Raw genomic sequence first — 15509 nt, forward strand, 5'->3', positions numbered from 1 at the left:
GTGTGCTGTTCTGCCTAATTTTACAAACTCTTCCCTTTTTTTGTTTCTTCAACCTCTTCCCCAGGCTGCACATGCACGGAGATACTTTAGAAATGTGAAAAAAAAGTCATGTTCTCTGGTTTTCGTAGAGAAATTTCAGGGTATTTCCCATAAATGGGACTGCGACCTGACCCTGCCCAGCACAGGCAGAACCTCTCTCCCCCTCCCACAGCCCAGCAGAAGCTCTTGGGCTGTCTGGACCTCACCAACACACACACAGCTCCAACAAGCAGCTTGGACACTCGCTCTGACCTCTTCAGATGATGCAACAGAGCAAAAGGGCAGTTTCACCCCAGAGCCCACCACCATGCCTGCCTGGTCTGCATCCCTGGCAAAGCACTGCCCTCCCCTGCCCGAGAAATGGAGCTTTTGGGGTCTTTAGAAGGCCCAGTTGTGTAACTGCTCTTACTCAGAAAGCCAAAGACTCGCCAATCACCAAGATTAATGAGTCCGTGTCTGTCTTTTCCTGGGTCACTTGGGCATGTCTGTACGAGCTGTGCTCTTAAACACACGGAGTGAATTCAATGGGAACCCAGCTACCTGTAGCCTAGTTGCAGAAGGATCAGTCACTGCCCATTCCCACAGCCTGCCCTCACCCACACTCCCAAACAACTCAAGATGGGAATGACAATTCCCATGGCTACAAACCAGTCAGCTTCACACAGAAACTCAAGAGGAAACCCAAGGTAGAAACCATGATTTGGCTCTTCTTGAAGGATAAAACCCCTGCCCTCGGTGCTGTGGGTGTGTGGCGGGAGCATTTCCATTTACACCAGAGGGTTCCCAGTTCCCTCTGTGATTCATGGAGCAGCACCAGAGCTGACAGTGCCCCGAGGAGCAGCCACAGCCATCAGGGTGGGCAGTGCAGGGCACTGTGGGCACCATGCCTGGTCCCCCAGGGCAGGAGGAGCACCCTGTGCCCCATGGGGAGAGAGGCAGCAGCACTCAGAGCCCACAGCTGAGAGCCAGGCAGCAGCTCTGCTGCTCTGTACCAGCTGCCTTTTTCACAAGGTACAAAAAAAGGAAAGTTAAAAAAAAAAAAAGGCAGGCTGTCTAATGAGCCAGGCCAGAAGAGCCCCAGAACTGCTCTCAAATCCATCACTTCTTCCCTACTGCTGAGTTTCCTCCTAATTTAAACCCTGTAGAATAAATCACACACTGCTATTAGGAAGGTGAGGGAGCAAGACCCTGTGCAAGGCAAGAAGAGCAGAGTGGGAGCTGGCAGAGAAAGGGAAAGGCAGTCATAAAGATCCAGCAGATTTGGAAAAACTTCCCAATTTAAAAAAAAAGTAAAAAGTAATACCATAGTCCTTGTCTCTCATTTCCAGATTTCTGAGCACTGTGAGAACTTTTCCACTGCTACTTAATGGCAACTTAAAAATATCTTTCAGCAAATCATATTCTGTATATTCTACATATTATGAGCATTGATCATTCGGGCAACTGCAACAAAGAGATTCTGGAAGACAAATGTGTGTTTGACCTGTAACTACAGTAAAAAGAGTGATAGCTGAGCATTGTTCTTCAGCTGGAGAGGCAAGGCAAGGGCCAGGGCAGAGCAGCCACTCCTGCTGGCTGCACTTTCCACCACGGGAGGAGTCCCTTGTGCCACAGGGGCTCAACCACCCTCCTCTAAATTCCTCCAGGCTCAACCTGACATGAGTTGCTGGTGAAGGCATAAGCTGATTCTGACAGGGCTTAACAGTTGAAGTGTTTTCTACTCTGAAGCAGCAAAAACACCTGTTTAACTGCGTGACTCACTCAGGGTTTAATCCAAACCCAAGAAACCTTCACTGAGGTCACAGACACTTATTCCCCATCATATAATCCACACAAGGTGAAATGTCCTCATCCTGAAGCTGAGGGTGTAACCCTGGTACAGCCTTTGGGCATTTCATTTTAAGATGGGAAACAGGATTCTTGGAAAAGGTCATGCCAAACAAAGGCAATCACAGACTCACAGCACGTTTTGGGTTGGAAGGGACCCTCAGGATCAAATTCCCCTTCTAAAGGCAGGGAACACCTTCCACAGGCATGGAGACCTTCCACTACAGCACGATGCTCCAAGCCCTGTCCAACCTGGCTTAAATCCATTCAGCTGGATTTAAAATATCCTTTGCATAAGTAAAATGTATCAAAATTTTGGGGAATAAAGCATGTTTCCAGATTCATCCAAGGAGCCACAACCTCCGCGGATGTTCCCAGTTGCTGGACAGGAGGCTCAGGGATGCAGTCACCCACCACAGACCTGGTCCTCCAGGGCTTCCCACCTCCAAGAGCACCATCACACTGAGGGACAAACCAGCCCCACTGCACTCATGGCACTGCTGCTGCCCTGGGCTTCCTCAATGTGATCCACGTGGCATCACTATCAGTTCACAGGTATTGACACATCTCTCCATTTTAAGGCATTTCCAGCCCTTGGCTCTTTCCCTCCTTGCTGGTACAGAGTCCAGGCCCAGGAGGTGACATTGTAATTCCATTTCAAACAGCTGAAAGCTGCTCAAGCCCACTACTCAGCACCAAGGTAAAAGAAAATCCAACCTTCCAAATCCCACAGCAATCACACCGAGCTGGCTCAGCATTGCCAGACAAACTGGAGATAAACAGAACCGAGCAAGATGTAAGACAGCTGCTCATTTTGAGTTACTGCTAGGAAAGAATCTGTACATTTGTTTTTCTGCCTTAATAAACTGTGAGGAATAGTCTTATCCTTCTGCTGAGACTTTGACATTTGATGAGCACAGCTCCTGGGTTCCTGTCTCTGCTTACAGAGCTCTCCTGCAGGCAGAACCCACAGGGGCTGATACTCCCATTGCACCTCGGGCACAGCTCCCCTGTCACAGACACTGTGCCCCTACATAGACAGCCAGAGGGCTTGGGCTCATCCTTCCCCTGTACTCTGCATTGGTGAGGCCACACCTCGAGTACTGTGTTCAGTTCTGGGCTCCTCAGTTCAGGAAAGAGATTGAGGGGCTGGAGCGGGGCCAGAGAAGAGCAACGAGGCTGGAGAAGGGACTGGAGCACAAGTGCTGTGGGGAGAGGCTGAGGGAGCTGGGGGTGTTTAGCCTGGAGAAGAGGAGGCTCAGAGGTGACCTCAGCACTGTCTGGAACTCCCTGAAGGGAAGTTCTGGCCAGGTGGGGGTTGGTCTCTTCTCCCAGGCACTCAGCAATAGGACAAAGGGGCACGGGCTCAAGCTCTGCCAGGGGAAATTGAAGTTGGAGAGCAGAAAAAAATTCTTTGCAGAGACAGTGCTCAGGCATTGGAATGGGCTGCCCAGAGAGGGGGTGTATTCCCCATCCCTGGAGGTTTTTAAAGTGGACATGGCACTGAGTGCCATGATCTGGTAAAGGGACTGGAGTTGGATCAAGGGTTGGACTTGATGATCTCAGAGGTCTTTTCCAACCGAATTGATTCTATGATTCTGTGATTTCACCTTTCCTGAAGGTAAATATCATTAATTGGGCTGGGTTTATCCAACAGATCCTTCACTATGATGCACAATCTGGCACACAGGTGTTAAACCAGTTGTGAGAAGAGGTTCTACATTGCAAGCTACCTTTTCTTCAGTCCTTCTCCGGGTTTTCCTGTTACAAATCAGATTATAAATGCCTGATCAGTCTTAAGCATCAAGCCACTCAGAGCTATTATTTTCTTTTTTTCAAAGAATGAAGATTTCTGAAGGAGCTGAAGGAGGGTAGATTTAGATTGGATATAAGGAAAAATTCTTCCCTGTGAGGGTGGGCAGGCCCTGGCACAGGGTGGGCAGAGCAGCTGTGGCTGCCCCATCCCTGGGAGTGTCCAAGGCCAGGTTGGACAGGGCTTGGAGCAACCTGGGATAGTGGAAGGTGTCCCTGCCCATGGCAGGGGAAGTGGAAACAAGATGAGCTTCAAGGTCCCTTCCAACCCAACCATTCCAGGATTCCATGAATTCCCACTCAGCACTTCACAACCTCACTCCTGGGAAATCCCACACCCATTCAAACTGGAGCACCGTGATGTTTGCAGCAGGAGGCTACAATACAGTGAATATCCTGTCCACAGTCAGATTTCTGCTAATCCAACACATGTATCTATGCTCTCTGCTTCTCTCTGCTCATCACAGGCAGGGTGGAAAAATGCCTCTCTCTGTTAATATAAAATTTATTCTTTCATTACGTTCCTTAGTGGGGAACAACAGCAGAGACGGGAATTAGTAAGGAAATGTGTTAACAAAAGGAAAGGGAAAGCTTACGAATTAAATTTCTGGAATGGCACCCAAATTAACAGCAGGAACATGTTCTGTTAGTCATCCCCAAGCATCATTTCCTCCAGGTTGTAACATATGGGCTCTGACTAAGGCTCTGAAAGTTATACAAACAGGAGACTGGCTTTCACCTGAGCCTTCAGGAGATTACCAAGATTAAAAAATGAGGTCAAGTTTCTTGCCTAATTCTTTGTGAGGGATGAACAGACTTGGGAATCAACTCCATCCTCCTACCATGAAGAAAGGATTTTCTTACAAATAAGACCAAACCAATTTTTTCACATTCAATGCCTACAACCACGTAGGAGCACAGTCTGGAGCACAGCTGTTGCCAACTAAAAAGTTGTGCTACTTTGCAGTTTCACAGTGTTTCTTTAATTTCCTTCTTTAAAGTCTTGAATTTTCACTTGTTAAAAAAAATTTAAACTTTAAACACTTGGTTATCCTACCTAGACTTCTTTGCCCAAGGATTTCTGTGTCCAGCTGGCCTATAAATACTGTTTTCTTGGGGGGGTTGGAGTTGTGGGGCTTTTTTTTCTTTAATCCTTAAATTGACATAGTTGAATTTATTGATAGTTATTTAATTTTCTCCACATCAGGACCTGTCTGGTGAGGAAAGCAGGAGCAGTAGGTCAGCAAACAAGGGCTGGGCTCTGCTCTGTCACACAGAAGCTTTAACATCCCTGACCCATATTAGTGATGAAGAAAAGCAAAGTAAAGAGGTGCTTCTGACTCAGGAACATAAATCCAATACCTCCATCAGCAGAATGAACACCTGTTCAGGTCATTACATTTTCATGTTTGTGTGCTCAACATGGGCTTTTCTCATGTACCACAACTACTCTTCTCAAAGAGGCCTCGAGACATGAAAGCACCCACAGGACCCGCTGCCAGCTGTCCCCTCTGGAGCTGCCTGTTGGCTTGCCATGGATTTAGACACATGTTCTGGTCTGCCCTGCAGACACAAGTTGGACAGTGACAGGCACTGCTTGGGGGAACAGCCAGCAGCCCCCAGACAGGGCACAGGGTAAGTCAGGGACTTGCTCTGCCCAACAGTGAACATGTCAGCTGGTACCTGCATCTGACTATTGTTCCATAGAACCACTGAATCACAGTTTGGTTGGGTTGGAAGGGACCTTAAACTCATCCAGTTCCACCCCTGCCCTGGGCAGGGACACCTTCCACCAGTCCAGGTTGCTCCAAGCCCTGTCCAACCTGGCCTGGACACTCCCAGGGATGGGGCAGCCACAGCTTCTCTGGGCAACCTCACAGGGAAGGATTTTTTCCCAACTAAATCTATCCTCATTCCACTTAAATCATTCCCCCTTGTGTTGTCCCTCCATCCCTTGTTCCCAGTCCCTCTCCAGCTCTCCTGGAGCCCCTTTTAGGCACTGGAAGAGGCTCTCAGGTCTCCCTGGAGCCTTCCCTTCTCCAGGTGAACCCCCTCAGCTCTCACAGCTTGTTCAGTAAATTCTGTGTTGTCAGCACTGCCTCTTTACGGAAATGGCACCACATTACAAAACTTCAAATTTTAAAAATTCAAAGGCTTTTAGAAATAAAGATGAATGATAACACACTTAAGAAGGAAAAAACCCAACTATTTTTGCCTTAAAATGAAAACTTTACTGATTTACTTTACAATTACATTTTGCATTTCACATTAAGACTTGTCTAATCCACTATCAGAGGCATCAAAGCTTTCTCCCAGAGACATAACTGGGAGCCAAAGCAGGCTCAGGCAGGCAGCAACCAGGACTGTGAAGGGCTCAAGGCATCACTGAAATGGCTGTTCTCAGGTACCAGCTCTGTCTTTAGTATTATCCTGACTATGCTATAAATTTTTAAAAGCATCCAGGACCTTTCATTCCCACACCCTGCAAACTCAGTTACAAGCAGATATCACTTAAAGCAATCCTCAAGGATAAAATCCCCTCTCTGTGAACAAACAGCAGATGCCATCAGACAACTTGCAAATCAGGAAAAAAAATGTTACAGCTTCATTCCCTATCAGCATCCAGCCAACATTCTTCCTCACTAAGTCACCCTCGGTGCAGATCCAGCCTGAGATTTGTCAGCAATGTTAGTGAAGCGCAGGGAGGGTTCCCAGGGGGAACTCGTTTTCCAAAGGCATAAAAAATAGTCCTTGTCCCCATGGATACTCACAATTCAGTGAACAGGAGCTACAGAACAGGCTGAGGGACTTATTTGCCTGAGTCATTGCTAGAAATCTATGGAAAATTAGGAGTTGAATTTATGGCTAAATTTGACACCACAGAAAAGGCTGAGTGTGCTTTTTTTTTCCTGGATGCAATCATAGCTTGTGCTTTTTCAATTGATTAAGGCACGTGTCAAAGTCTTATGGCAGAGGAATGATGGGATTCACGTATTCTGCTGAACCTCAGAGCCTCAGCAGCTCATCCTCCAAGGGCAGGAGGAAGGGGAGTCAACACCTCAAATCACGAATCTCAGCTCAAGAGCCACAACAACGTCCAAGAAAACTAACACCATGGGCAAAGAGTGTGTTCTCCGAGTGAAAACCTCCCAACACAACTGCACCAAAGCTTAAACAAAAAAAGTTCTTGTCACAAGCAATTGAATTAATCGCAGGTAGCACCTCATTAACTTCCTTAATTACCCGTGCTTCACTGGCTGCACATAAGCTTGTGAATGCAGATGAAATACCCAAACAGTTCCGGCTTGCCTCACAAATCGCCTTTTCCAAAGGAAACTCTGAAATCAGTGTGAAAAAAGCTGCACAAACCCCACGACACCAGATCCCCTCTGAAAGGAAAAAACCCAAACCACCAAAAAACCACCTCAGACATACCATGAGAAGCTGGTGCTTCAGTATTTTCTGGAAGCCCAGCAGTCATCGAACTTTATGCAACTATTGGTGGTGTTTTTAAAACCCATTTTGCTTCACCTGCTTCCTGTCACCCATAAACACAGAATCTAGGTATGTAAATGATGCCCATGTCAGGGCTGCATTTGCCAGCAGAGCAGGGATGCTCCAGACATCCCTTGGAGGCTCAGCCCTGGGCTGGCCCATAGACAGGAGTACAGAGAGGCATTTCAGTGCTGCTGTCCGAAAAATCACCTTCAGAGAGGTGGAAAGGGTGGGAAGCACAGAGATGCCACTGCCCTCAGAGGGCTGCACTTCCCAGTATGACCAGTAAAAGCTGTCTCAACACCAGTCCAGCAGTGGGATGCTCAGCATGCTTAGAGAAGTCAACCTACTTTTTTTTGTTCCAGCTTATCTCCTTACTCTAGGACAGTTTTCAAATTATTAACTTCTTTTATAGGTATGAAATCCCCTTCCATTTTCTGGTCCCATGGAAGGTCATGAGGATTGGAACAAGATGACCTTTAAGGTCCCTTCCAACCCAAACAATTCTAGGATTCTCTCTGCTGTATGTTTGCTATGTAGATGTGATATTTGTCCTAAAGAAGAGGGATACCACCCCTTACCCACTGGAGAACCTGCCAGAGAAGCCCCACCACCCTCTGCAGCCTGCCAAGGTGTACCAAACCCACTGCTATTTACCCCATGTTACAATTCAGTGTCCAAATGCTAATGCTCACTTGGCCAATGAGCTTTACCAGCCAAAATTAACCCAGTACAAAGAATTAGCAGAACAAGCAAAAGTTTTATTTAGCTTTGCTCTGGCAAATTTAATCTGAGGGCAGCATTCGATACTGCCTTTCTAACAGGCAAAGAGCATTTCCCATTCTGTTACAACCTAATAATTTCATACTTTCAGTCTCTAAAACACTCTTAAAGTGAGATATTCATACCAGTGAATTAATTACAACCTACCAGGAACCCAAAGCAGTCACCTGGATGCTCAGATACAGCCTGGTGTTTTAGGAATGGTCCTCCTCAGCCTGGTGCTCCCTCTGACTCTCCAAACCAGACCCCCCCTGAGGTGGTGTGTGACGATGCCACACTCTGTACAGACTCCCACCACACGGATTGTGTGCACTGCACCTTCTGTGGACCTACAGGGTCCTGTTCATCATTTGAAGCCTCCAGAGCACCTCCAGGACAGCTGATTCTCTCAGGTGCTGGATACCTTTCTCCACAGCATTCCACCTGCTTGGGCACACTATTAGACCATCCCTGAGAGAATATCTCTGCCTCACACTTAACAGGAGTTGCCTCCAGAGATTGAGCATTTCTGTCCTTTTCCCAGTCCCTTGGGCAATGCTCACATTCCAGGACAGGGATCCCAATGTTGGCTTCACTACCATCTGATTTCATACTCTGAGCTGTGATATGGGTGCATCATCAGTCTCCAATTAACAGACTAAATACGTTTATTTTATGCAACTACCGCAAAAAATTTCAAATTAGTAAAAAATCCACCACAAACCCACAAAATACCTCAAGACTCCCCAGTAAACCAGACAGATGGAATAAACTGCAAAAAAAGATTTTCAGAGATCTTCAACTCATGGTTCCTACACAGCAGTGAATACACCTTTAATGTGATCACTCTTCTCCCCAAATCACCTTGTGTTATGTAAAAGCAGCACTAAAATGCCATTTCTCACTTACTTCTGTCCATCCAATGCACTATAATACTGGAAGACCTTAAAACACACCCTCAAAAGCAAGGCTGAGCCCAGGAGAGCACTGAGATCATAAGGTCCCCTCAGTCATGGACCCACAGAATCACCTGAGCTGCAAAGACACACAAGGATCATCCAGTCCAACTCCTGGCCCTGCACAGTCACCCCAACAATCCCACCCTGGCCCTGAGAGTGTTACCCAAACGCTCCTGGAGCTCTGGCAGCCTTGGGGCTGTGCCCACTGCCCTGGGGAGCCTGGTCAGTGCCCACCACCCTCTGAGGGAAGAACCTTTTCCTAATATCCAACCTAAGCCTCCTCTGGCAGGGGTTCATGCTGTTCCCGCAGGTCCTATCTCTGCTCACCAGAGAGCAGAGATCAGTACCTGCCCCTCTGCTGTCCCTCTTGAGGAAGCTGCAGACCACAATAATCACCACCATCATCATCACCATCATTCTCAGTGGCCAGGCCTGCTGCAGCTGCCTCAAGCTCTCTGTGAAGGAGAACATCTTGTACTATCCATCTCCTTTATCACCCCAATGCCTGCAGCCTTATTGAGCTGCACATATTTTATCTTGTTCCCAGTGCAGAGCTGTCCTGGTGTCAGGTGAGCATGGAAAACTTGCCCACACAGCCTTTACAGTCAAGTTCAGCATCTCAGAATTCTCCACATCTGTTTTCACAAAATAAATGAGACTGACCAAGTGGATGTGTGCCTGTGTACAGACATGCTGAACTTAATGATATTGAGGGAAAGGAATGTAGAATAGCCAGACAACAGAAAAGTGATGGGTCTTTGCACAGACATTAATTTAAACTCTAACAGCAGCTTGATGGATGCTCAGTTCTTCCCTCACACTATGGCCTGCTGAGCTTCCTACACCAAGTCCTTTAATGTTTCTGTGCCCACCCTTTTGCATTTCTAATACACACAGAAAAATGCCACAGGGTTCCTTGGTGCACCCTGGAGATCCGTGGATGAGCAGCACCATAACCAGCAGTATGGAGATCTCTTCTCATCCCAACATGCTTCTGGTTTTAGCTAGAGACCTCGGGGTGGGGGGAAATACAGGAAAACATTCTGTTAACATAACTTGCTCTTTCTGTTTTGAAAAAAATAACTCTCCAGAGGCCATATAGCTGCAAAGAGCAACTTCCCTGGAAGTGTTCAAGGACAAGGTGTCCAGATTGGACGGGGCTTGGTGTGAGCTGCTCTAGTGGAAGGCGTCCCTGCCCATGGCAGGGGTTGGAACAAGATGATCCTTAAGGTCCCTTCCAATACAAACCATTCTGTGATTCTATAAACTTCTGCACCTGCAAAGTCATGAGCCTCAGAGGCTCTGGAGCTGCTCCAGGAATGCTCTGCTCCCAATGCAGCTCTGCTCCACAGCACACCGTACCCAAGAAAGGACCAACTCGCATCAGCTGCTGAAGTAACATTCAAAAGAAAATATGTGTGAGAAGAATATAGTGTGGAGACAAAGGCAAAAGCCAGTACCCCATTCTTTCTGCTGCAACAACTCAAGAGACTGGACAAGCATTCCCTGTAGCAATGCCTGCCAAAGCTCTGCCAAAGTGGGGACAGGGACCTTTCACTGCCACAAAAGCACTCTGCAGATTGGGCTATCCCAGCTCCTGCATGTTTAACAGAGTCATTCATCTGGAGTTTGGAAATGTCTTCCTTGAGAAACTTTCTAAGTGCTGAAAGGAGCTGTCACTTCTCGTGCATTCCTAACACCACTTGACAACCTGTTAGAAAACACTCCAAGGCAAAGCTGCATTGCCGGTCAGGAGACATTCATCAAAGTCCCCCATAATGGTCAGGAATTAAGCTGAAAGCATCCCATTTGTAACGAAATAGTTCCTTTTTGTTTCTTTTTCCTCCTGCAAAGCCTGACATCCCATAGCTCTGCCCAAAAGAGTAGCAGGACCCTGTCAGCACAGTAATGGTTAAAAATTGAACTCTCTATGCCTTGCACTGCAAGGCATGAAAGGATAACATCAGCAAGGGTGTGTGATAAACAGATCCTGGCCACTTTCCAAGGAGATTATATGTTTGGGTTGATAAAGATAATAGCATTGACATAATAAACTCAGATTTCTGCAATGCATTTGCTTCACATTAAGAATTATAACGAAACAGAAAATATCCTTTAACATAAATTGATTAAAAATCGGGTAAGGAATCACTCACAAAATGTAAGTTACACCTTTAAAAATACACATCCCTGAGGATTTCCAAGAGCTTTTGCAGGGCTCAGGTTTTGTTCTATCAAAGTGATTTGCATTTTTCCGAAGAATTGTGAAAAAAGCCCGTTGTTATTAATCAATGCTACACTTTGGAAAGAATTAGGAGAGTGTTGCAGCATGAAGGTGACAGGTCAGAACAGGGACTGAGCTGCTCGTGTAAGCTGGATGTGATGCTGGGGCTGCAGAGCCAGACTGTTCCCAGCAGAGCCCAGAAGGCCAGCACAGCCCAGCCAGCCTGACCAGGACTGTCTCCAGCACAGCATAGCCTGCCCAGGACTGTCCCCAGCACAGCACAGCCCGCCCACGACTGTCCCCAGCACAGTCCACCCTGCCCAGGACTGTCCCCAGCACAGCACACCCTGCCCAGGACTGTCCCCAGCACATCACAGCCCAGCCTGCCCAGGACTGTCCCCAGCACAGCCTACCCTGCCCAAAACTGTCCCCAGCACAGCATAGCCTGCCCAGGACTGTCCCCAGCACAGCACAGCCCACCCTGCCCAAGACTGTCCCCAGCACAGCCCAGCCAGCCTGCCCAGGACTGTCCCCAGCACAGCACAGCCAGCCTGCCCAGGACTCGGGGCTGAGAAGCAGCAGACCATGTCCCAGTGCAAAGGGCACCATGCCCCTTTGCATAGACCCAGCTTTAAGGATGGGCTGTGAGAACCAGTGAAGAACTGGGTCATACTGGCCATGCCTGAGGAGTTTGGGCTGCACAATTTATCAGGTTATTAGATTCCTCAAAGGAAACCTCACAACCCAAGGGACATAGAGGAGGCTCAGTTAGACAACCACAGCGGCACTTTGTGACTTGGAGTCTCTTACACCATTTTGTTACAGCCACAGTTATAAGACACACAACCTTGGCTATGATCCCAAAATACTGATTTAAATGGTCATTATCAAATGTAAACAAGATAGTTCAAATCTTGGCTAGACAGGACCTATGAAAACATGAGATCAGCACCCCCAAACCTAAACAAATGTGAGGGATGCTCAGTGATAGAAGTCCTTGCTGCCCATCACAACAGGAGTTTGAAAACTGGATGAGCAAAAAAACCCGAAGCAAAACTTCTCCTGTGTCTTGCACTGGGGCACATTCCCAACTGGTGGGCACAGACACATTTCCTTATGAGTCAGTGTATGCAGAACCCTTGATCACAGCTGTTTAATAAATTACAATCTGTGGCCTACAGCAGTATGGATTTTATAATGTGATGCAAGGATTGTTGCATAGACTACACTTAACAAACAACATTGGACAGAGACTCCACAGAAAGCAACCTTCATCAGAAAATACTCACTCACTCACTCACTCACTCACTCACTCACTCACTCACTCACTCTCAATCTATCTGTCAATCTATCTATCAATCTATCTAATCTATCTATCTGTCTAAGGGACACCTCCCACCAGCCCAGGGTGCTCCAAGCCCCGTCCAACCTGACCTTGGACACTCCCAGGGCTGGGGCAGCCACAGCTTCTCTGGGCACCTGTGCCAGGGCTGGCCCACCCAAACCTATGCCACCCTCACCATCACAGCCGAAGATTTCTTCCCAGTATCCCATCTAACCCTGCCCTCTGGCACTGGGAAGCCATTCCCCCTTGTCCTGTCCCTCCATCCCTTGTCCCAGGTCTCTTTCCAGCTCTCCTGGAGCCCCTTCGGGCACTGGAAGGGGCTCTCAGGTCTCCCTGGAGCCTTCTCTTCTCCAGGTGACCCCCCCCAGCTCTCCCAGCCTGATCCAGAGCAGAGGTTCTCCAGCCCTTGGAGCATCTCTTTGGCCTCCTATGGAGTTGCTCCAACAGCTCCACACCCTTCTGATGTTGGGGACACCAGAGCTGGGTGCAGTGCTCTCTCACCAAAGCAGAGGGGGAGAATCCTCTCCCTCAACCTGCTGGTGACACAGTCTAGAACCCAGATGGTTTAAGAACACTCTTAAAGAGACTTTAAAATGGGAAAACCAGGTTTTGGAATGGCCTGGTAGTTTGAGCTTCTCACTCCAATTTCATTGAGTACTGCAAGAACACAGTGTTCACAGAGATTATTTGCCAAAATAGGCTTGTTGTACTTTTAATCATCTATTATTTCCTACATGTACAACATGGGCTTGAAGAACCACTTGGTTCAATGCACCTTAAACAAAATGGTTCCACACCCAATTGATAAATAACATCACTGCTAAACACTTTCATGAAACAGTTTGACAAAATAACTATGGATCTCTTTGCTCAGTAAAACTCTAAAAACACAAAATACAGCATTGTGAACAATGTGATTAGAAGTTAGGAAAAATGACCCAGGAACTGTGCCTGGTTTTCATATGATTTTAAAAGGTTTTGTAATTATTTTTTTAACTTTACAAAATTCAGGTATTTCATCTCTCCTTAGAGGTTTTTCTATTAATAAAGACCAATGAATATGTTCATTTAAGATTGCAAAGGCTGGTCTCTCTGAGGTCCCTGTGATTGCACAGCATGAAAGCTTTTTCCTACTATGAAACAACAACTTAATTACTAGTGAAAGAGAACCAGCAATTCTAGTAAGACTTTTTTAAACCACCAGCAGTAATGGACACTCACTGTATGGAATGCAAACCCTGGGACTGTGTTTCCCACAGTCCCCAGGATAAGTGACAGGTGAGTACACAGAAGGGCTTCATCGGTCAACAATCATTGTGCAGTCGTGGGGAAAATGGTACTTGTATATAAAAATTAAAGCACAGGTGTCTGCAGAGTGGACTGGAATCGGTGTATTAACCATGGATCACAGGGAAAAAAAGAAATCAGTATATTAACCATGGATCACAGGGCATCACCATGACCTGCCTCACCCTGGGAAAAGAAATGTTGTAGGACAGATCCTTGCTGGAAAATGTTCAAGGCTGTTACTGAAATTAAAAGCAAAACAGATACCCTCAAATGATTCTGTTTACTTCATTCCGAATGAAATCCTGGTTTCTGTACGGCCTCTCTATAACCCTGACTCAGGTTTGCCTTCCCCCACCACTCAGCCTCAGTGTCCCCCTTCGTCACCGCAGTGTCACATCGTGGTGCCTCAGCCCTGGTTTGGAAGGGCAGGACCTCACCAAACACAGATTCAACAACTCGAGGAGCAGTCCAGGGACTGTCAAACCTGATTTCCTTCCACTGTGACAAGGTGACCCACCTGGCTGATCAAGGGAAGCCAGTGGATGTGATCTTCCTGGATTTCAGTAAAGCTTTTAATCCTGTCTCTCCCAGGATCCCTCTGGACAAAGTGCCCAGCCCACAGCTGGGTAAACACATCCTGTGCGTGAGCAACTGGGTCACAGGTCGGGCTCAGAGGGTGACAGAGACTGGGGTGACATCAGACTGGTGACCTGTCACTAGTGGGGTTCCACAGGGCTCCATCCTTGGTCTTGTGCTCTTCTACATCTTCCTAAATGACTTGGACACAGCACTGGAAGGGACACTGAGCAAGTTTGCAGGTGACACAAAATCAGGAGGAGCTGTTGAGCCCCTCAAAGGCAGAAAGACCCTGCAGAGAGACCTGGACAGATCAGAAGGCTGGGAATCACCAACCATGGGAAGTTCAACAAGGGAAGTGGTGGATTCTGCCCCTGGGATGGGGAACCCTGAATGGACAGACAGACTGGGAATGAGAGGCTGGAAAGCAGTGCTGGGAAAGGGCCCTGGTCAGTGGCCAGTTGGCCACAAACCAACAGTGCTCTGGAGCCAGAAGGGACATCCCTGTCCTGGGGGGCATTAGGTCCAGCATGGCCGGGCCAGGGAAGGGATTGTCCTGCTCTGCTCTGCACTGGGGTGGCCTCACTGCAATGGGGTGGCAGTTTAGGGGGACACAACGGACAGGAGAGATTGAGCCATTGGAGAGTGTCTAAAGCAGGGACAGGGAGATAGAGAAGGGCCTGGAGGGGCAGCATGTGAGGGCACTGAGGGCACTTGGTGTGTTCAGCTGGAGAGGAGGAGACAGAGGGGAGACCTCAGTGCAGGTCCAACTTCCTTGGCAGGAGCAGGCACTGATCTGTGCTCTGTGGGGACCAGGGACAGCACCCAGGGAATGGCTGGAGCTGTGCCAGGGCAGGGTTAGGGTGGACATTAAAAAAGGCTCTTCCCCCAAAGGGTGGTGGGCACTGACCAGGCTCCCCAGGGCAGTGGGCACAGCCCCAAGGCTGCCAGAGCTCCAGGAGTGTTTGGACAACACTCTCAAGGTCAGGGTGGGATTGTTGGAGTGTCTGCAGGACCAAGAGCAGGACCTTGATGCTCCTGAGTGGTCTCTTCCAACTCAGGATATTCTGATTCTGTGATGGCAAACCATCACCAGGAATAATTGCAGAAACTTCCTGGGGAAATCAGAGAAGGTGCTGAGGTGTGTGCTTTGCATAAAATGCTTTTGTTGGGAATTTAT

At 47.8% G+C, this 15509-nt stretch overlaps 1 protein-coding gene across 6 annotated transcripts in view; it reads right to left on the reverse strand.

Annotated features, from left to right (window-relative positions):
- WNK2 (WNK lysine deficient protein kinase 2) overlaps positions 1-15509 on the reverse strand; it is a 131056-nt gene that overhangs the window by 88546 nt on the left and 27001 nt on the right. The window lies entirely within an intron of this gene.

The sequence above is a fragment of the Pithys albifrons genome, chromosome 3, assembly GCF_047495875.1.
Source record: "Pithys albifrons albifrons isolate INPA30051 chromosome 3, PitAlb_v1, whole genome shotgun sequence".
In the NCBI taxonomy this organism is placed as follows: domain Eukaryota; kingdom Metazoa; phylum Chordata; class Aves; order Passeriformes; family Thamnophilidae; genus Pithys; species Pithys albifrons.